The sequence below is a fragment of the Mauremys mutica genome, chromosome 11 (genome assembly GCF_020497125.1).
Source record: "Mauremys mutica isolate MM-2020 ecotype Southern chromosome 11, ASM2049712v1, whole genome shotgun sequence".
NCBI lineage: Eukaryota > Metazoa > Chordata > Testudines > Geoemydidae > Mauremys > Mauremys mutica.
The window spans coordinates 55,333,144-55,355,826 of NC_059082.1; the positions used below are offsets into that span (position 1 = coordinate 55,333,144).

Sequence of the window (22,683 nt, forward strand, 5' to 3'; positions counted from 1 at the left end):
TTCACCGACATAAATGTTGTTGGAGCATTTGATACACTGCGTGAGGTACACATGTTGTGATAGGCATGTCTAAGACTCATGGATCTTGAAAGGTGTGTTGGGGGAGGGATCATTGTAGCAGTGGAAATTGTATAGGCTTTGCATCTGTTGTTCTGGCAGGGTCTGGTGACACTTTGAGTTGCTGTGTCCTGGTCTGTGGAAAGCTTGCTTCTGGTGATGAGCTGGGGGGTTGTTTGGAGGCCAGAACATGGGCGTTGGGCCATGAAAAGCAGGGAAGCAAAGTGAAGGCGAAGGCCAAGTCTTGCTCCTCGCAGGCTGGACTGCAGTTCTCAGTATGTTGTGTATACTAGTATGTTGTGTGCATGTAGCAGGGTGGTTACCTGCTCCTGCCTTAGGCTTAAATCAACCCTCGGAGAGGGCTGCGGTTGCGAGAGGGCTGCTCCTAGGAAAAGCAGCAAGCCTCGGCTGATAGAGGAACCAGTCACAGATGCAACCACGCCCCAATCAGGGCCCAGCTGGCCCTTATAAGAGGGCAGTGGGCCAGGAGCACACAGACACTCTCTCTGCCTGTAGAGGGAGAAGGGCCTGGCTGCTGGGGAGCTGAACAGAGTACCTAAAGTGGAGCAGGGCTGGGGGAGCGCCAGCCTGGAAACCCCCCAGGCTGCAGGCCTTGTGAAAAGCTGGAAAGAGTATGGAGGTTGTAGAGGGACAGCCCAAGGGTAGGCAGAGGCAGCAGGTCCAAACCCCACCTTGCTGATGATGAGTGGCATTTACACTGCAGTCTGCCCCAGTGAATGGGGGCTAAATCGAGACTGGCAGTAGCCATAGACTGAAGCGAGTTGGGGATAGAGAGATTGTGGGGTACTGCAGGGGGCAGAATCCCAAGAGAAGGGGCACCGGGGACCGGGAGAGACATGGGAGGCCAGCGGCAAGGCAAGACACCGGCCTGCAGAGGGTGCTCTGGAGGCTGGCGTGCTAATTCCCTGGATGACCAGCAGGAGGTGCCGCCCGGTGAGTTGTTGCCCTGTGACAGTGCACCACCTGCTTTGAAAGGGCAATGACGATGGGGGATGGTGTCCTTGTCTGCCCATGGTGCTGGTGTGTCTGATTGCTGAGATTCTTGAGCTGGCTGCAATGCTGCTCTGGACAACAAGAAAACTAGGATAGTTAAAAATAAAAAATCACGCTGTAATCCAGGTTTCCTAACCTAGCATTTGTGCTTGAAGCAGAGACTTATGTGACCATCAGAGTTACTAGGCTACTAACAAAGCATCTTACAGTGATTCTTTGTTATTATTAAGATGACATGAATTCAAGGATAACATTTATATTTGCGAAACATTTGCGGAGAAGTTTAGTTCCTTTCTGACTCATGCTTTTACATAAAGGTGAAATCTTTGGTTTTTTTTATCTCAAATGCTTAAAATGGCACAAGCTTCTTTTAAACTATTTATTTTCCAATGTTTAGTTTCTAAATGAAAGCCTTTCTTTGGCAGTATTGTTATGCAAATAGTAGTTAGTACTACAAGAAGCCCTTGAATAAGTATAGTTATATTAATTGGGGAATTAGATAATTGCCTGCCATGCTCAGGCAAACCCACATCCCAAACTAACAAAAAACCTTTCAAGAGATTGTTACTTTCTGCTTTTAAAATAATCTTTTAAATTTCAGTGATTATTAAAGAAAGACTTGGTTTTTTGTTTTGTTTTAAACTGAAAACAGGCAAGCCTGGACTGATCTGAAGCAGCTTGGTAAGTACTTTCATGCCTTTTTTAAAAAGTAAAATGATGTCTCAGAAAATGAATAAAGGAAAAAGTCTTAAAATGTAAAACTCTAGAAGATTCAGAGATCCATCTCCACCAAGCCAAGAGCAAACAAATCAGAAAGCTGGTTCTGCATATGCATTAGCTGATTGCACATGCATGAGCTTAGGAAGCATTTAGAGTAGCCCAGTGATGAGCCAATGGCTGACACTTGAATCTAGCCAAGGCTCTGGGAGACGTGTGTGTGTCTTTTAACCAACAATGAGTATGGACGGGAAGAAATAAAAGCCTTGGAAGCTGGTGAACACTGTCTTTCAACTGCTCCTTGTGTCTCACCCCTCCAAGACAGCACCTCTACGAGTAAGAACAGCTCAGAAGAGCCAAATAACCAGGAACAACACAGCACCAAGAGAAACCAAAGTTCTAGCCAGCACTGATTCTGCAGCAAGATGTCTTCACTAAGCCCTCAGCATCATAGGCAGATGGAGTTTTCATAAGCACTACCTGAAATTATTCACGTATATTTGAAATGATTTTAATTGGCTATTAAATATTATTGTAACTCAAGGCTTATTTACAGCTTCTCCAGTTAAATACTAAAATGATTGGATGATATATTCTTGGAGAGGAGACCTAAGATAACCTTCATAAAACAGATTGAGACATATTTTGAATTTAAAGTCCTTAATTTGTATGTATTTGCCCATCCCAAACCACTACTTAAAGTGAATTATGGATTTATAAGAAACCTTGTGACTTTAAGTAACTGATTTTAATTTTTTTCTCCAGTTAATAAGTGATCTTAGGATAGCCCTATGAAATCATCTATGCTCTTTTTAAAAACAATTTAGGTTTACTGTTCATCAACAAAATTCCTCTGCCTATTTATAAACTGTTTTAGTTTATCTGGGATAAACTGAACAGGATCTGCCTGCTGGTTTCAGGAATCATTAACTTGTATTTTAATTTACCTATAAATCAGTGACCTCCTCACTCTTAGAAGGCTTACGTGCTGAAAGTGCTGCACAAGAGTCACAACAGAAAGCTCTGAAGATCAGCTAACCCCTTGATTTAGTTTTCTTTATTAAACAAATTATTTATAGATTATAATCTTGAACTTCTGCTTGTCTGTAGTTGTGGTGCCCCAAAGTCAGGGTAAGAACCATGTGTCTAAAATAGTGGGGTCATATCCCTGGATTGGTATGCAGAGAAACAGTTACTATGATTCAGCCTACCCATCCTTGTTTTTCTAGACTAATTTAGTAACTGTGAGGATATGGTTACTTGGCACTCAACAACTAAAGCCACCCTTTGCTCACTTCCCCCACCTCAAGTCTTTATTACTATCCAAACATTAGGAACTATGGAAATCAAAAGCTAAGGTTACATGAACAATTAACCTTAACACTCAATTTATGCAGCAAGACCATTAAAAGAAACATTCTCAATGAACAGTGCCCAACTAACCTTAACTCTGTCCCTGGACTTGTTACTATTTTAGGGCCCAATCCAAACTTAAAACAGAAGTTTGCATTACTGGATACGTAAGTATACTACATATGAAAAAATACTGTAAAAGAAAACTTAATTTCCACAGCAAGTACTCCAAAGTTAGGAAATACCAAAATTAAGGTGCCTGTATATAAGTTGATTTAACAAACCATAGAGATTCAAACAGTAGCTAGCAGAAGCTTTGGAAATGGTTACATATAAATTTGTAATACATATTCTAGAGCCTAGACTTGATTAACAAGATACTCTCATCTTTTTAAAGTATTTCTAATTCAAAATCCTTGCAGCATTTTACAGCAAGGCTGGCTGTGAGATGAATGCCTGCTGTCAGTTTGCCTCCTAGATGAAGATTCCTGTGTGTGTCTCTACACTCCCAGATAAACCCCCTGCTGTTGGTGCAACCCCTTTGAAGGGGGTACTCCTGAAATGTCACACTGAGCCTCGGGGATTTGCCCCTGAACTACAGCAGTAATGGTGGCAGAGGGTCTGGCCTCAGTTTCTGAGATTGGTCCCAGTAGTGTTGCTAATTGGTTCTATCATAAACCGGGATTTAGAAAATATAGACTGAGTTTACTTTTAGTTGGCTGCGTTTGGTGTGTAGGGGGGAAGGAACTACACAGATGGGGAGGACCTGATTACCTTCCACATTCCTACCCAAAGGGAGGCTTTGAGTCCTTTTTGGGATTTCTGGAACATCCCAACGGAGAACAGGAGCCCGAGGAGAGGCTACTAAGAGCTGGCCTAGCTACACATTTCGAGACAAGAGCACCATAAAGACTATCTGACCATCCTTGGTATGGATACTTTGTAAGAATACCCTTGTTTGTTTGTTTTGATATTGAATTATAAGCTGGCCACTGGTTTCAGTACTGCAGAACCCATCAAAGACTGAGCCTAAATCCACTATTTGCTGAGAAAGGTGTTGGGAAGGAGCAGAGTGGAATGTATTGGCTGTAACTATTCAGGAAGTTGAGTTTATGTATAGTCAATTTTTGTCTTCTATTATCCTAATCCCTTTTCCCATTGTCCCCTATCCTGAATTCCCCATACCTAATAAAGCCCCAGTTACTGTTTTAGTACTCTGGGAATTATGACAGCATTTTATTTTTGTGTGCTCTGACACTCTATATGAGATTGGATGTTTGAATATTATCCCAAGCACTAGGAGGGGTTTCCTTGGATGGAGGTACCAGGTGTCCTTATAGGTGAGCCCAGTACCTATACCTGTGAGGAGAAAAGATGAGCCCAGTACCCATACCCACGAGGAGAAAAGGGAAGAAGGTTGCAGCTATGTCCGATGGTTTTGTTACATTTGTTTATTCCTGTAGATTTCCTCTTTTGTAGCTTTTGCAGTCTCTGCCCAAACACAATCTCAGTCTTAGTTTGCAAATAGGCATGCAGTATGAAGCACACAATACACCACAGGCCAAACAAGGAGGTGGGTGTCAGAGGCAGGGATTGAATCAGATCGCTACAGTGGCATTCAACTGCCTTAACCATGAAATTGTCCATTCTCTTCCTGCAGTCCCCTGCCTCATTCACTACACCTTTCCAAGTTCAGCAACAAATGAGACAAGGGTCCTACAGCCAAGTCTTCTTCACTGCACAACCCTGATTCTTTCTCTGAGCATTGTACATGCAGGGGCGGCTCCAGGCACTAGCATGCCAAGCACATGCTTGGGGCGGCAAGCCATGGGGGGCGCTCTGCCGGTTGCCACGAGGGCGGCAGGCAGGTTGCCTTCGGCGGCTTGCCTGCGGAGGGTCCGCTGGTCCTGCGGCTTCGGTGGACCTCCTGCAGGCTGCCACCGAATTCGCGGGACTGGAGACCTCCTGCAGGCAAGCCGCCGAAGGCAGCCTGCCTGCCATGCTTGGGATGGCAAAATGCCTAGAGCCGCCCGTGTCCATGTGGTCCTCTGTATGGGGCAGGGGTCCTGTGGGGGGAAAAATAGTATGTGATCATGTAATTGAAGACTCTATCATAATGCATACATACAAGGGGGCTGAATTAAGGTTGCACAGGCAGCCTTAATTCTGGCATTTCCTACCTTTTTGTGTGCTTGACTTTGCAACCTGAATGTTCTTGCAGTGTAGCTTTTGTAAGTAATTTCCTAGATTTAAGAAAAATCTTGAAGGGGGAGGGGAAATTCTATGATGTGAAACCCATATTGATTCTCTACATGGGTCATAAGAAGGATTGGAACCTTTAAATCCACAGTACAGGCCTCTCTGCCACCAGACCTGAGTAACCGACAACAGTAGCAGGCTGTTATCCTCTATTTGGACCAGCACTAGAGGGAAATGGGACAAACATTTTTTCAGCTGGCTTAACTAATTTGTTGGACAGCAGAGGAATGGTGAGACTCAGGAATCATGGGTTCAGTTCCAGGTTCTGAGAGGAAGTGTAGACTTTTTTCTTTATCCACCATGCCCTTCCACTATCCTTAACATGTACCTCCTCCCCGTCTCTGCTCCTATGTCTCATTCCACGATTTTCCTCTGCCCCCCACAGCCTATTTCTTTCCCTCCTCTCCCATTCCTCACCCATCTGCATTTGAGCTTCTCCTGAGCCTCACTAGTAGGACTACTGAGAACGCAGGAGAGAGATTCTTCCCTGCTCTGAGTTCCAGTGCACAGCAGCCCCCACTAGCCATGAGGAGCAATTGCAGGGAGGGTCCTGCTCAGCCCCTGCAGCCCTGGGCTGGGGCATGCTCAGTGATAATGCTCATCTTCAGATAGCATGCAAAATGTGACTTTTTCTCCCTAGAGTCTTATAACTTGTCTGAATTTGGGTGATTTTCTCACAGGAACAGTGAAATACATGTCCCTGAAATGAAGGCAACCCCCCATCCCAAGAAGTTTCAAGTTCCTGCTCCAAAGAATGGGGAAAGAGGGGATGGAGCATAGAGATTCTAAATAAAAAAAAAATGTGTACACCTTTTCAACAGTGGCAAAACTATGCATTTTTCCCTAACCTCATTCTGAGAAGTGGCGGAGTTGTTTTTACTGAAAATTTCTTACAAAAAACCCCAATTCCATCTGAGACATACCAAACTTTGCTAAATGTAATGGTTCCGGCTGAAATTTTTCAAGTTACAAACAAATGAAAACAGGTTCTTATATAATAGATGGTGTTAAGCTGTACTGGGGGAGCTTTTCTACTTGGGATTTCTCTAACTTCCAGTGGAAACAAAACCAATAAATAATGAAGAGACTTAATGCTAGAGCTTTCTGACTGGCAACAACATCAGTGATGTCATAATCAGGGAATGCTTGGGAGATAGTAAGGTGACCAGACAGCAAATGTGAAAAATCGGAACAGGGGCTGGGGGGTAATAGTCCATATAAGAAAAAGACCCAAAAATTGGGACTGTCCCTATAAAATCGGGACATCTGGTCACCCTAGGAGATAAGGTGACAGTGCCCCTTACCAGTGGGTGCAAATTCCATTTCCTAAGACAACCTAGGCCTTGCATTTCAGGGTGACAACTGCTCTCTGGCCATAGGGTTAAAGTCACTCCACCTGGGCCTGCTTGGGTCCAGCCTGCTTACCACAAAGCAACTGTCTGCCCCCTAATGTGGAAATGCCAAGCTGGGAAAGGAGCTGTAAAGCAGGTGCTGATGCTCTAATCGGCTGTGGTTAAGCAATGGTATCTGAACCCACCCACAGGGGTGGTTTGCAGCCATTTATGCTGGGGTGGGGCCGACAGGCAGGAGCAGCTTGGCCTTTGTGGCTGCTGTTATCAAATGCACACAGAGGCTGCTCTCTAGTTAGCTGCTGAGGAAGCAACTCTCTTTGCTCTTTATAATGCTGCGATGACCATAGCGTCTGGAATGCTTGTCAGATGCCAGCCTGTCTGCTGGCCCTTTTTACTCTGGAGTTAGTCCTGTTTTAGCTTGGACAAAGTGATTATTCCCTTGCCATTTAGCCCCAGATCCAAGGCATTCTGAAATGACAGGCTCTCCTTTCCTTGGCACAGATGCACTGCTGCACCAATGAGCCCAAAGTCACCTGGGAAAGAAATATATATGGAGATATACCTATCTCATAGAACTGGAAAGGACCCTGAAAGGTCATCGAGTCCAGCCCCCTGCCTTCACTAGCAGGACCAAGTACTGATTTTGCCCCAGATCCCTAAGTGGCCCCACTGAGCTATCCCTCCCCTGTGTAACAGAATGGCTGGCTTACAGCCTGTGGGCAGGCATGCAGGTGTCTACTGCTGAGTCACAGTGGGTCAGGTGCTAACACCTGCCTCAGGGTTCAGGTAGTTATTGCTGAGTCATGCTATCAGGTAAGTCAGCCAACTTCAACAGGATGGAAAGAGACAGATGTGCCTCTTAGGGTCAAAAGAAACCAAGAAGCTAGGACAGAAGAATCCTTAAAGGAAAAGTCTCAGGAAAAGCTGAGCTCAGGGAGAGACCTGGGCTGAGTTTTGTGTGTTACTAATAAACCCCAGCTCTTGAAAGGGTGAGCTGAACACTAACGCAGAGTCTGTGTACATGACAGGGTAAGATCCCACCCCATTTACACTTTGCTATGTGCAGCCCTGGAGGATGACAGGTGAACATGAGCTCCCAATGTGATGCTGTGGCCAAAAGGGCTAGTGCAATCCCAGGATGCAAAAACAAGGAAATCTCGACTACCTCTATATTTACCAGCGGTGTGACCGCTTCTGGAATATTGTGTCCAGTTCTGGTGCCCTCAATTCAAGAAGGATGATGATAAATTGGAGAGAATTCAGAGAAGAACAATGAGAATGATTAAAGGATTAGAAAACCTTCCTTATATTGATAGATTCAATCTATTTAGCTTAACAAAGAAGGTTAAGGGGTGTTTTAATCACTGGTTTTTAAGTGCCTAGGTGGGGAACCAATGTTTAATGATGGGCTCTTCAATCTAGTGAAAAAGGTATAAAACAATCCAGTTGCTGGAAGTTGAATCTAGACAAATTTTTAACAGAGAGTGTAATTAACCACTGGAACAATTTACCAAGGGTGGTGGTGGATTCTCCCTGAATAACAATTTCTGTGTGAAGATTGCATGACTTTCTAAAAGATCTTCTTTGGAATTATTTTGGGGCGGTTTTCTGGCCTGTGCTATACAGGAGGTCAGATTAGATGATCACAATAGTCCCTTCTGTGACACACCCCTCTCCTTGGTAAATACCGTTGGTTGGCTTAGGCAGCTCCCTGTCTTGCATGCTGGCTTTTGTGGATCTTATTTTGAGGCTGCTATCTCTCCCCATTCATTGTACAGGGAACCTAGGTGCTGAACTCACGCTTTGTGAATCTGTGATTTTTTAGCTGTCTAAAAGTTAGGTGTGGCAATCATGTGTCACCACATCTACATTCCTTTGTGAAACTAGCCCTATGTGCCTCAGTTCTCCCTCTTTAAAACAGGGGTAGTAATGCTTGCTTGCTTCCTCCCATTCTTTGTCTGTCTTGTCTATTTAGATTATAAACTCTTTGAGATGGGGACTTGCTCGCCACGGGAGTAGCTTGGCACAAAGGGACCTGATCTTATTTGGTCTCTAGCTTCTACTAGTTGCTATTGTAATCTGAGTAATTATTAATATGTTGCATGCAGTGTCGTCGTAGCCATGTTGGTCCCAGGATATTAGAGAGACAAGGTGGGTGAGGTAATAGCTTTTATTGGACCAAGTTCTGTTGGGGAGAAGCTCAAAAGCTTGTCTCTCTCACCAACAGAAGTTCGTCCCATAAAAGCTATTACCTCACCCATCTTGTCTCTCTGATTACTAATAGTCTATGCAAGGTTCTGTATCATAATTTCACATCTAGAGGAAGACTGTTAATTGAGTCTAGGGCTGATGGCTTGCCACAGCTTGGAGCTGTTTTATAATCACCTAGGTATAGAATTGAATGCTGGACCTTCCTGGGTTTGTGGCATGAGCATAGATCCTGTCTATCCCTCTGTGGGGAGAAAAGACTGAAACCATTCTCTACCTCTGTGTAAATAACATGTTGAGAATAACTAACTAATTCAGATGTCCAAGTGTTAGGTGGGTTTTGCATCAGAGCTCCACAAATGCAGGATGAGCTTTTTTGCTATTAATGTTAGGTCTTGGGTGCAGGTCTTGCTTGAGGAGCATTTGTAAAGCTGTGAAGGAGTGGGTGAGGGCATCCAGCACTGGAATAGTAGAAAGGTTGCAGACCAGGGCTGAGGGACACTAGCAAAGCTGTTAGCAGACCAAGGCCTGGAGCAGCAGTTATGTACCTGTAGGAAGCAGTAACTGAACTGCAACAAGTGTTTCTCTTTTATAGTTGTTGACGTTTTCCATGGGGGGTGAGAACAATGAAAGGAGTGTTTCTGAAAGGTTCACAGTTAAGTCAGTGGAACAAGTTTCACCCTGCCACACACCCCACCATCACCTTTCCTGCCCCTTTCTCCCACCTTCTCTCCCCAAAGATTGCCTCACCCAGCCTGCAGGACCCTTTCCAGTGGCAGAGAACCTCTCACTAGCTGCGTGCTGGCCTCCTCCAACCCTGGCCCAGAAGGAGGGCTTCGTGTCTGAAATCCCCAGCTTCAGGGACTACTTCTCAGTGCCTGCCCCCAGTCACTTGTGTGGGTGGCAGAGCCCAGGACACAGCAGGAGGCAGAATGGGGGCAGACAACAGAGGATGGTTTCTGGTAGAGGAAAGGCGCCACTTGGGAAGTATCCTGACCGGACCGTGCCTCTGAGCATGTCACCAGTGACTCTCCTCTTTCACAGTCTCTGAAAGAATCCCTGGAAGTCAGCCAGGGCCCAGCTGACACTGCTGGCTGTTAGTCTCTTTCCTGGGACTGAACTAGAGACAAGGAACTCTGGTGTTTGTTTTGAAGGGCAGCCCCTGGGGAGAGCATGCAGACAGGCCTGGAACTGTGGGAAGGTGTCTCTAAAGGTGTAGAGACATTGCCTCCTTGTCATTTTACTCCTGGCAGTGTTGGCTCCTTGCCAGGCCACCTGCACTTGCAGCTCCTGGTGAATTTGCTTGAGTTTCTCCTTTTTTATTTATCTTCCCCAGGAATAATCCCCAGCCTCTTTGGATTCTTTCCCCTCTAGCCTGGGAGCATAGGACTAGGTACCTGTTTAGACCAGCTCAATAGGCATTTAGAAGCCAAGATGTCTTCAGAACCCAAGGGAAATGTTTCTGTTTTCCAACTTTCCACAATCTGATTATTGTAATAATTTTAAAGTACTCCTGTGGAAGCTGTTCAGTTGAATAAAGCAGTTAAATATCTAACCAGCCACAGTTTATGATCTTGTTTTGTGATCTTGTGCATTCCTGGTGGGTGGCACTGAAGTAGCCATTAAGTAGCACACACACCAGGACTGTTGTGACAGTATTGTAATGATTTGTCTGCCTGCAGGGACATAACCAACAGATTCATAGATTTTAAGGTCAGAAGGGACTATATGATCTTCCAGTCTGACCTCCTATATAACCCAAGCCAGAGAACCTCAGCCAGTAGTTCCTGCATCCAGCCCATTAATTTATGCTCTAACTCAGTCATACTTTTTGGAAAGATACCCAAGCTTGATCTGAAGACTCCAAGTGATGGAGAATTCACCATGTCCCTAGGTAAGTTATTAATTACCCTCTCTGTTAGAAATTTGCACCTTATTTCTAGTCTGAATTTATCTATCTTAAGCTTCAAACTGTTGGCTCTTGTTATGTTTTTATTTCCTAAATTAAAGAGCCTTCTATATCATTTCCCCATGTAGATACTTGTTGGCTGTGATCAAGTCAACTCTTAACCTTCTCTTGGATAAACCAGGTAGACAGATTCTGAAGTTTCTCACTATAAAGCAGGTTTTCCAGACCTCAAATCATTCTTGTAGTTCTTTTCTGAATCCTTTTTCTACCTTTCAGCACCTTGTTTGAAGCGTGGACACCAGACTGGACACAGTTGTGATGTTACTGACATGAACTGTGACCATATAGATTATTGTTGCAACCAGGGTCCTATGGTTGCACCAGGACTTGTACAGAGGAGGTCAAGTAGGGTGTCTATGGAAAGGTTGTAGTTTGCTGGTTATGATTATGCTGTCTGTATGTGTGTATCATTTTTGTATTTGAAGTTACAAATATTGGCTATATACTTGTATCTCAATGTGTTTGATTCTAAGTAGCCTCAGTGAAGCATTTGGTCAGCTTCTTGAGAAAGGGCTATTCTCAATGAGTGCCCAATCAAGAAACACTTAACTGACAATGGACTTTGGAAGATGCCAATCCACATATGAGTTTTCGTGGGAATGTTCAAACTAACATGTAAACAATGGCGTCGGCCTGCAAAAAGCTGAATCATTCATGGACATGTGACTTGCCCAGGTGGCTACAAACTCCATCTTGTTGCTGTGACTTTGCACAGAAGAACAAAGGGGTTTACGCCCACAAGAGAGAGAATATAAAAGGCCCTGGAAGCCTCTCCATTTTGTCTTCAGCTGGCTCTCCACCCCCAAGAGGTGCCCGAAAGAAACTGGAACAAAGGACAGTAACTACGGGGATGTGAGTGATTGCTGGACCCAGACTAGGAAGGAGTCCATTCTGTGAAAGAAGCTTATTAGAACATCTCTGGGGGGTGAGATTTCATCTTGTAATCAGTTTCTATTAGGCTTAGACTTGCATGTTTTGTTTTATTTTATTTTGCTTGGTAACTTACTTTGTTCTGTCTGTTATTACTTGGAACCACTTAAATCCTACTTTTTATACTTAATAAAATCACTTTTATTTATTATTAAACCCAGAGTAAGTGATTAATACCTGGGGGAGCAAACAGCTATGCATATCTCTCTATCAGTGTTATAGAGGGCGAACAAGTTATGAGTTTACTCTGTATAAGCTTTATACAGAGTAAAATGGATTTAATTGGGGTTTGAATCCCATTGGGAGCTGGGTGTCTGGGTGCTAGAGACAGAAGTACTTGCTAAGCCATTTTTAGTTAAGTCAGCAGGTTTGGGGGAGTGGGTCAGACCCTGGATCTGTGTTGCAGCAGATTAGCATATCTGGCTCAACAAGACAGGGTTCTGGAGGCCCAAACTGGCAGAGAAAACAGGCTCAGAGGTAGTCTCAGCACATCAGGTGACAGTCACAAAGGGGTCTCTGTGACCCAACCCATCACAACAGCATCCACTAATGATCTCATGAATGCTGTATGCAGAAGTAATATAACTTCCCTACTCCAACTTGATAGTCCTCTGCTTATGCTTTCAAAGATTTCACCCTCTTAGGTGCAGCGTGGGAACTCATTGTCAGCTGGTTTACTCCATGATCCCTAAATCCTTACCTGAGTTTATTATAAACTCTTTGAGACAACTACAGTTCCCCGTCCCATAGGGTGGCCTACATTCTTGGACCATAGATGTATTTGACTGTATTAAAACTGATGTTGTCTAAGTGAGCTGTTCTTACCAACTGATCCGGGTCATTCTGTAGAACTGACCAGTCATTATTCCCATTCCCCAATATTTGTGTCACTTGCAAATTTTACTATCAATGATATTACATTTTCTTCCAGATCATTGATAAAGATGTTGAATAGCACAGGCCTGAGAAGTGACCCCTGTGGGACTGCAGTGGAAATGCTCCCATTGGATAAAGATTCTTCATTTACAATGACTTCTTGAGATCTACATATTGCCGGTGTTTCATCCATTTAATATGGCTACTTTGATTTTGTATAGTGTTCGTGTTTTTATCCGGGACTCTGTGGTACTCAGTCTTAACTTACCAAGTCTAAGGCATACAGAAATCTAAGTATATTATGTTAGTGCAGTTACCTTTATCAACCAAACTTGAGATCTCATAAAAAAGCCGGGGGTCAGATTGGAGGGGCAAAAATAGCAGTACTTTTCCAAGCTCCACCCAAAAAAAAAAAAAAGCTCTGCTCACGAGACACCACTCACAGCAGATTGTGCAGATGTTAAAAAACGATCACGCAAGCTCATCTCCCCAAATGGGGTCTAATTACACCTCTAGGATCTGCTGGGCTCCTCATGCTTGGCTTCCCCTTGGCGAGGCTTGTGGTCCCCTTGGGCTTCTTGAGCATGACCGCAGGTGCTCCACTGGGCCTCTTAGACTTAGCTCTCTCTTGATTGTGCAGTGGTGCAAAGGGCTAGTATTTCCCAAGCCCACTTGCCCATGATGCCAAACAAGGTGTTATTAACAGTAGAATTTAAAGATTTTCATAATACAATCCTCGTTTCATGTATGCTTTGATGTGCCACAAAATTGTTAAATGTTGGCATTTAATGTTAACGTTGTTGTGACTGGGTATCTGAGTTACCCGGCACTGATATGAATGGGACAGTTTACACCTCTCAGACTTATTGCAAATGCAGGCAGCTGTCCCTCCATCAGTTACAGTCTGTTCACATTTCAATGTTATCACAATAGTCATAAGACAGGGGTCGGCAAACTACACCCCATGGGCCGGATCCAGTCCCCGGGATTGCCACCCCTATGGTGCTGCGGCCCCCGGGCTACTCCTGGAAGTGGCTGGCACCACATCCCTGAAGCCCCTGGAGGCTCCGTGAGCTGCCCTCGCCTGTGGGTATCTCCCTCACGCTCCCATTGACCGGGAACAGGGAACCGTGGCCAATGGGAGCTTCAGGGAAGGTACTTCCAGGTGAGGGCAGTGCGCAGAGCCCTCTGCCCCCCCTCCCCCAGGGGATGCAGGGATGTGGCGCCTGTCACTTGCGGGAGCAGCGTGGGGCCTGGGCAGGCAGGCTCAGGGAGCCTGCTCAGACCCCGGTGCATGCCGCTGCCACCCCAGAGCCACTCTAGGTAAGCGGTGTCGGGGAAGAGCCTGCACCCCAACTCTCTGCCCTGACCCCCCTGCCACACCCTGCCTGCACCCCGCACCCCTCCTGCACCCCAATCCCCTGCCCTGAGCCCCCTGTCGCACCCTGTGCCCCTCCCTGTGCCCCAACCCCCTGCTTTGAGCCCCCTCGTACACTCCGCACCCCTCCTCTGCCCCAACCCCTTGTCCTGAGCCCCTTCCTGCACACCGCACCCTCTCCCACACCCTGCACTCCCTCCTGCACCCCAACCCCTGCCCCAGCCCTACATTCATGGCCCTGCATGTGATCTCCCCACACAGATGTGGCCCTTGGGGCAAAAAGTTTGCCCACCCCTGCCATAAGAGCTAGAGACTTACTCTTTGGTTTAAATAGTATGCTGGAGAAAACAAACAAAACCCAACTCTTCCAGTGATAGTTCTTCACAGCACACACCAGGCAAAAAGTCTCCAGTTGTTCTTCTCTCCTACCTGGGGCTTCAATCAGCAGATTCCTAGGCTAGGAGGAGACAAAAAAGCAGCTCTTCTCCCTTCTCAGGAAATCTCTCTCTCATTTTCCATCTTCTGTTTCGCTTTTATGGCTTCCACCACTCAGGAGACACCGCTGTCAGTTTCACTGTCTGGTATCCTAAAAAGCCTCAACCTCCAGCATTTCTCTCCAGTCCTTGCAGTCTCTAAGGGCTAGTCTCCTCCTTTCTGCCCAGTAAAGAAGTTCATACAGGGACTGATCACTTATACCCCATCACAATCCTCTGGTACGGAATCTTTTTATCAGAGTAGAGACCACTAATAGGTCTTCCGATTGGGGTAGTGATGGTATGGGGTATGTGAACTAGAATATAAGAGCATAGAATGAAGGCTGATATAAACAGGATTGAATGAATTCCTCCAAGCCTACATTGAGGGTGTATCACAGAACCTTCTCACCATCCTCCCCTGAAACTGTCAAATCCCACCCCAAGGAGCTATTCAGGGTGGAAACCATTTCATCAATCCTGAGTGCCTACAACCTGCATAAAAGCTGAGTGCCAAGCACTGCAAAGAACTCACATCCTACTGTGCTGAAAGGATCACACACATTCAGGAAGCCTTCTCGAACAGCCTGGCTCTGCGCCACCTGCACCCAACAACCAACAGCCTGCCTGCATTCCCAGAGTTCAGTACATTCACTCATCACAAAGTTCTTGACCAAAGACCTATGAATGTATGTGACTCATACCCCTACTGGCTTGTGAAAGCGAATTATGAGCAGCTGGTGCCATTCCTGAATGGAATAGCCAACACCTCATTCAGGGAAGGGATCTTCCCTTCCTCCTTCAAACATGCAATAGTCCAACCAGCACTAAAAAAACCCATCCTGAATGTATTGGTACTAGCTATGACAGATATTACATCCATCCACATGCAGTATGTTTGAGGACTATTGCATTAACTTTATGAATGTCATAAATAGGTGTCATAGCACCTATCTTTAAAAAGGGGAACAAAGAGGATCCAGGGAATTATAGACCAGCTAGCCTAATTTTAATATCTGGAAAGATACTAGAACAAGTTATTAAACAACCAATTCGTAAGCACCTAGTGAATAATAGGGCTATAAGGAATAGCCAACATGGATTTATCTAGAATAAATCATGCCAAACCAACATAATATCCTTCTTCAGTAGGGTTATTGGGCAAGTGGATAGCTTTAGACATGATTTTTCTTGATTTTTAGTAAGGCTTTTGACAGTCCCCCATGACATCTTCATAGACAAACTAGGGAAATTGATCTAGATGAAATTACTATAAGGTTGAGTGCACAACTGGTTGAAAAATTGTACTCAGAAAGTAGTTATCAATGCTTCACTGTCAAACTGGGAATACTTATCTACTGGAGTATCAAAGGGGTCTGTCTTGCATCCAATACTTTTTAATATTTTCATTAGTGACCTGTTAACCAAGCACGCGAACCCTTACAGAAGGGTCTGAAAGACTTTGGAACCTATCAGGGATCCCCATGTGGCAAATGGGAATCCTTTGGGAAAAGCAACATGCCTCTAGACCAGGGTGGCCAAACTTACTGGCCCTCTGAGCAGCATACAGCAATCTTCAGAAGTTTGAGAGCCTCAGCCGGAGCACACCTGCTGGGAGCTCTGAGACTCCTCCTCCCCGCTGGACAGAAGTCTCTATCCCACACCCCACTGCAAGCCAGAGGTCCTGAGCTCCCCCCACCCCCCCTAGCCTAGTAGGCGGAGAATGGGGGGTCAGGGGAGGGGGCACTTGTGAGCTGCACTTTAACAGTAAAAGAGCCACATGTGGCTCGCAAGCCAGTTTGGCCACCTCTGCTCTAGACCTTTGATTGTTTTATTATGTTTTGTCTGCATTGCTTTTGTCCTTAGATCAATGTACTCGGTATTGAAATAGCTGTTTGGTTATTGGTAACCCCAGGCCAGTATACACTGTTCATAGCTCTTGAAAAGAAAGCAAAGTGAAGGGGATGGAAGTTAGACCTGCTGGGAATAACACCACTCTGTTTCAGGGCTGCTGCAGCCTAATATGCCAGTCATGGAACTGAAACTGCATTGTGCATAGTGGCATTGATGAATGATCTCCTCCTGACTGGGGGCAGAAATCCATTCTTACTCTGCTGGACCTATCTGCAGCATTCAACACTGTCAACCATGAGATTGGTTGCTGTCTTGACTAAGAGGTGGCAGATACCAAGGGTAATGCACTAAAATGGGTCGAGTCCTTCCTGGCAGGACCCACCAAATGAGTAGTGACAGGAAACTGCTCTTCTACCACTAGACCACTCACTTGTAGAATCCCACAAAGACTGTCTCTCTCTCTATTCAACGTCTACATGAAGCCCACAGATGAACTGGTCAGATGACATGAACTCAAGTGCCAGAAATATGCAGATGACGCATAGTTCTACCTATTCTTCACCAGATATGACCATATCATTACCACCAAGATGGCTTGGTGGACAAGATCAGCTCATGGATGAAGAACAGCTAGCTGAAGTTGAATCTGAGCAAAAGACCCCATCCCTTCTTTGTGTACAGTCACCCAGCCTCAGTTATTCACACCTTCGTCACCTCTCAGGTGGATTACAGCAATGCAATACATCTGGTCATGAAGGCTTCAGCACCTAGGAAATTCCAACTAGCAGAGAATGCTGCAGTGCATCTCAGCAACACTGGCTATTGCAAGCAGAGCACACCCATCCTCCACTGTCTACCCATAAAACAGTGAATCGAGTTCAAGGTCTCAGTCCTTATAGTCAGGGCATTGTATACACGTATAACCTCCCATCTGGCACAAGAGTGTATTTTTTTTGTTTAGTTAAATCCTTCCCCAAATTACATAAAATAAACCAAAAAAGGGCATTCAAACCAGAATAAGAGTGTCTACACTGTAGGTTATTCTGATATAACTATTTCACTTTGAATTCACACCCTATTTATACCAAAATACCTTTCCTAGGTAAACAAGGCCTGAATATCTCTTAAGTAGAAGAGAGGCCTTGCTGTTCCAGAGGGAGTCCATGACCATTTTGTTCAATCTTTTTCTTTGTTTCAGGGCCCAGGTGTGAACTTTCATGATGCCTTTCATGGTGCCTGCAAGAGCCTCCAGCAGAGGATGCCCCTGTGATGGCTGCTTTCTTGTGTGGGTGATTGGACTTACTCAGTCTTAGCAAAAAGAACAGGAGTACTTGCGGATACAGACTAACACGGCTGCTACTCTGAAATCAGTCTTAGCAGGTTGTAATCATGAGCCTGAGGGCTGTGTCTCCTCTGTAAGTGAGGTTGTTTAAACTGTCTAAGCAGTGGTGTGTGTGTGTGTGTGGTTCGCTCCCTTTTGTCAATCTAAGACCTTGTCTACACCTAACATTTTTACTGGCATAGCTATAGCAGGTAAGGGGGTGATTTTTACCAACATAGCTATGCTGCCAACTCCTCTAGAATCATAGAATATCAGGGTTGGAAGGGACCTCAGGAGGTCATCTAGTCCAACCCCCTGCTCAAAGCAGGACCAATCCCCAACTAAATCATCCCAGCCAGGGCTTTGTCAAGCTTGACCTTAAAAACCTCTAAGGAAGGAGATTCCACCACCTCCCTAGGTAACCCATTCCAGTGCTTCACCACCCTCCCAGTGAAAAAGTTTTTCCTAATATCCAACCTAAACCTCCCCCACTGCAACTTGAGACCATTACTCCTTGTTCTGTCATCTGGTACCACTGAGAACAGTCTAGATCCATCCTCTTTGGAACCCCCTTTCAGGTAGTTGAAAGCAGCTATCAATTCCCCTCTCATTTTTCTCTTCTGCAGACTAAACAATCCCAGTTCCCTCAGTCTCTCCTCATAAGTCATGTGTTCTAGCCCCCTAATCATTTTTCTTGCCCTCCGCTGGACTCTTTCCAATTTTTCCACATCCTTCTTGTAGTGTGGGGCCCAAAACTAGACAGTATTCCAGATGAGGCCTCACCAATGTCGAACAGAGGGGAATGATCACGTCCCTCAATCCGCTGGCAATGTCCCTACTTATACAGCACAAAATGCCATTAGCCTTCTTGGCAACAAGGGCACACTGTTGACTCATATCCAGCTTCTTGTCCACTGTAACCCCTAGGTCCTTTTCTGCAGAACTGCTGCCTAGCCATTCGGTCCCTAGTCTGTAGCAGTGCATGGGATTCTTCCGTCCTAAGTGCAGGATTTTGCACTTGTCCTTGTTGAACCTCATCAGGTTTCTTTTGGCCCAATCTTCTAATTTGTCTAGGTCCCTCTGTATCCTATCCCTACCCTTCAGTGTATCTACCACTCCTCCCAGTTTAGTGTCATCTGCAAACTTGCTGAGGGTGCAGTCCACACCATCCTCCAGATCATTAATGAAGATATTGAACAAAACGGCCCCAGGACCAACCCTTGGGGCACTCCACTTGATACCAGCTGCCAACTAGACATGGAGCCATTGATCACTACCCGTTGAGCCCGACAAGCTAGCCAGCTTTCTATCTACCTTATAGTCCATTCATCCAGCTCTAGTGTAGAAAGGTTATACAGGCATAATCTATGCCAGTTATCTGAAATGACATAAGCTACACCAGTATAAGCAATTTTATATTAATATAACTGCATCCACATTAAAGGGTTTTGCCAGTTAGTTATATCAGTGTAACTGTACTGGCAGTATCTCCTACTGTAGACAAGGGCTAATACACCATTTTAGAAATGAAGCACCTAAATCACATTTTGGATACAGATCAAAATATGCAACTAATACAGAGATACTTATAGTCATATACTGTCCTCTGCCTCTCTATTCTAGTTTAGTCCAGTCTTTATACCACACCCATTACTGTGCTGAGTTCCTTTCAGAATTAGAAAAAATTGTGTCTTAGATTGACACTGAAAAATCCCCAGATGGTACCAAACAGCAGCTGTCTGCTCAGCAAGACATGTCACTATGCAGAGCCAGCTTTATGACTCGCAGGGCCCGATTGGAATACTCGGCGGCGGTCCGGGGCTTCGGCAGCACTTCGGCGGCGGGGGGTCCGCTCTGTGTTTTCTGTGGCACTGAAGGACCCCCCGCCGCCAAAGACCCCTGGAGCGGGGCCCCTTAGGTGTGGGGCCCGATTCCGGGGAATTGGGTGAATCAGCTTAAAGCCGGCCCTGTCACTATGATTGCATCACTGAGGCACTCCAACCTTCTGCACTGGCTGCTCAGTGCATAGAACCCCATTCAAGGTTTCTGCCCTCATGTTCAAAGCCCCCTATGGGACAGGATGTGGGCACTTGAGAGATGCTGCTCCCTCCATGACCATGATAGCTATGTCCCATTGGAACAATTAAACTGTCAGCCAAGAGCAAGGGGTCAGGAATTCAGAAGATGTCACTTACACAGGAGCTGGACTTAGACTGTGGAGCCATCTCCTGCAGCAAGAGACATCAGACCTCACAACATTCAGCATTAAATGCAAAGCCCATTTCTTCATCTTTGCTTTCCTTCAATAATTTGTATACACACATACAATCCAACAAAATAAATCAAATAAATACATTAATCAAGCTCTGTCCCCCAAATGCTGGGAAGGAACATTGTTATTTTTGTTTCTTTATTGGGAGGTACTCAGAAACTACTCTGATTGATTGATAGATAGATACTGCTAGTGATGGAAGGACTTCCAATCCAAGAATACTACAATATCCTATATTATTTGCCATATGCATATCTAAACAGCTTTATCACACGACACCATTGCATAGTTCCTTTACCTGATTCCCATGAGAGCAGGTTGCTACTGATATAGTAGGACCGCGGGAGACAGCACCAGTGGCAAACATGCCATTATACTGATGTAACTGATTACTTTGGCAAATGGTCACAAGTAACTTTCAATTTCAAAAGTTATCGAGTTCTTAATTTTCAGCAGAGTCCAAAACAACTGCATTCTAACAATGGACCTCAGTCCACATCAATGGAATGTAAAGAATTCCTAAAGGAGAGAAATGTTAACCATGTTATTTGTTATTTTGCTCCTCACAAAGCACATAATCAATTCTGCATTATCATGCCATTTGTTATCCTCTGGCCAATGGAAAAATAGAATGTTCTAATCAAATTTAATCAAGACTGTTTGCAAACAACTGATTTAGAAGGAAAGCCCTGGGGATGACCTGCCTTTCAGGACCACCAGATACCTGATATATTCTGTTCTATTCTGTACAGGTTCTTGTGCCATGCTCATCCCCACAGCACATGAACACCTTTCAGTAGTGCATTAAGCAATATGACTAACATGTCACATGTTGTTTGTTCTCTTATCCTCTCCAAAGGGTGAGACGTGCAGTGGAGTGTTCTTTTTTGGTAGCGGTTTATATAGATCTCTCCTCACCTCAGGTGTTTGGCCTCTTGCTCTTACTTGTTTCAGGGTGGGATCTTGTGAGTCTCCTACTCTGTGAATGTTAGTAGAGAGCAATGTGCTTGGGTCCATTCCATTCACAGAATAGGAGAGGTATGCTCAGAGAGACTAGAAAGGGGACAGAGCAAGCAGCCATTGCTAACACCACCAACTGAGCTACCAGTTATCTACAGGTGTTTCTCTAGGACTGGTCCAGCTAATCATTGTAGAGCTTTGTCTTAAATCATCTCATCAGAGATATTTGCAAACTGGCATGAACTAGTTCACTTAAAGTTGCAGCATACTGGTCTGTGAAAGGGACAGGGAAAATGTAATTGTACATGGTGAGAGCCTGTTGGCTAGCGGTGATGGGGAATGTAGTGTACACTATGAGAATGTATGAGGGTGAGGATAATATTTCAGTGAAAGAAAATTATTTGTCTCATATTAAAATTCCATGTGCTGGTGGGTGGAGGCTAATAATGAGCAGCAGTGCCTCTGAACCACATGCTGGCTCCAAATTGCTCTTTTGGGAGGTGCTGAAGGGACTTGCAGACGTATCTCTTTTATTTTTGTTACTGGACAATTTTTTTGCTTGGTTTGTGTGGTTGGAGCATCTGGAAATAATCTGGAATTGTTGAATTGCTTCAGTAGAAAGGAGCTTCGAGAATGGTCAGTCTGTGCCTTGAGTAAGCCCAGCCCTCTGTAGCAGCAACTAACAGCAGAGGCTATTGCTGTGCTCACACCATGACCAATGAGAGGGGCTGTGGATAGACAGACAGACAGTCAGTCTCTGCAGGGCTCTCTTTTAAGCACTCTCAGAGTATATTCACTGATTTCCCTGTTGATATGGGTGTGAATAGGAATGTGTTGGGGTGGGTGTGGTGGAGATGAGCTAATTCTTCCTTGGGAGTGTAGTTCCTGGGCAGCCCCCACACTCCTAATTTCTCAACTGTATTTTGTAATTCAGATCATTAAGGTGAAAAGCAGGAAGCAGTAACGCTGCAAACAAGGCAGCAATTTTGAAGGCGGGGTGGGAGAACTCCAGAATAAAAATGGTATACATTTAAAACAAGAGGGGGAAAAAATAACATAGTGCTGGAAAATTGGGACCAGAGGGTGGGCTAATGGCAGGGCCAGCACAGGGTGAGTAAAGAAAATGTTAATGAAGTGCCAAGAAATGGAGGGAGGAAAAACAAGGGCCCTAGAATATGAAGAGCTGAGGGGTGGATAATAGTGAGCAGGTAACAGAGGCTGGAGAATTGGAAATAGGACAACTATGAAACAGAGTGTGAAGGACATAGCTGCCAAATTTTGTGCAGCTCCATATGACATTCATTCACATTATAAAATGGAATAATTTGCATATAATAGTAAATACACATTTAAAAAAATGGTGTGGATTTCTTACAGGTGAAAAAAGCAGCCCTGGTGAATGAAGCCTTCAGTTTATCTACAGAGCAGCACTAAGGTGAACTTCCCCCACTCACTACCCTACCAGCCTAGGTTATGGGATAAGTCAGTCTCTGTGATCATTCCAGTTCTTGGCCTTTCTACCAATTAGTTCAAAGTGTGGGGGTAAGAGTGTTATGTGGGAGCTGGAGCTGAGATACTTTCACCCCAAATGTATCTTGCATCAAGGCCACCAAATGCCCATTAGAGAGGAACAACTAAATTCCAGCTTAGCTGGGCTGCTTTCGGACTACTGACCTATAGGGAAAAGGCA

The 22,683-nt window shown here is 45.0% G+C and overlaps 1 protein-coding gene and 1 long non-coding RNA gene across 3 annotated transcripts in view; both read left to right on the forward strand.

Moving 5' to 3' along the window:
• Nucleotides 1-583: 583 nt before the first annotated feature.
• On the forward strand, nt 584-4,194 carry LOC123343719. The gene is made up of 3 exons (XR_006572333.1): nt 584-1,011; nt 1,724-1,752; nt 3,937-4,194. It is a non-coding gene; the product is annotated as an uncharacterized LOC123343719 (long non-coding RNA).
• Nucleotides 4,195-22,378: 18,184 nt separating this feature from the next.
• RHBDF1 (rhomboid 5 homolog 1) overlaps nt 22,379-22,683 on the forward strand; it is a 97,020-nt gene continuing 96,715 nt past the window's right edge. Inside the window, exon 1 of one of the 2 annotated variants that reach the window (XM_044981208.1) lies at nt 22,379-22,428. The gene's annotated coding sequence lies outside the window, so the exon portion shown is untranslated. The remainder of the gene's footprint in view (nt 22,429-22,683) is intronic. The other variant, XM_044981213.1, reaches the window with a different exon arrangement.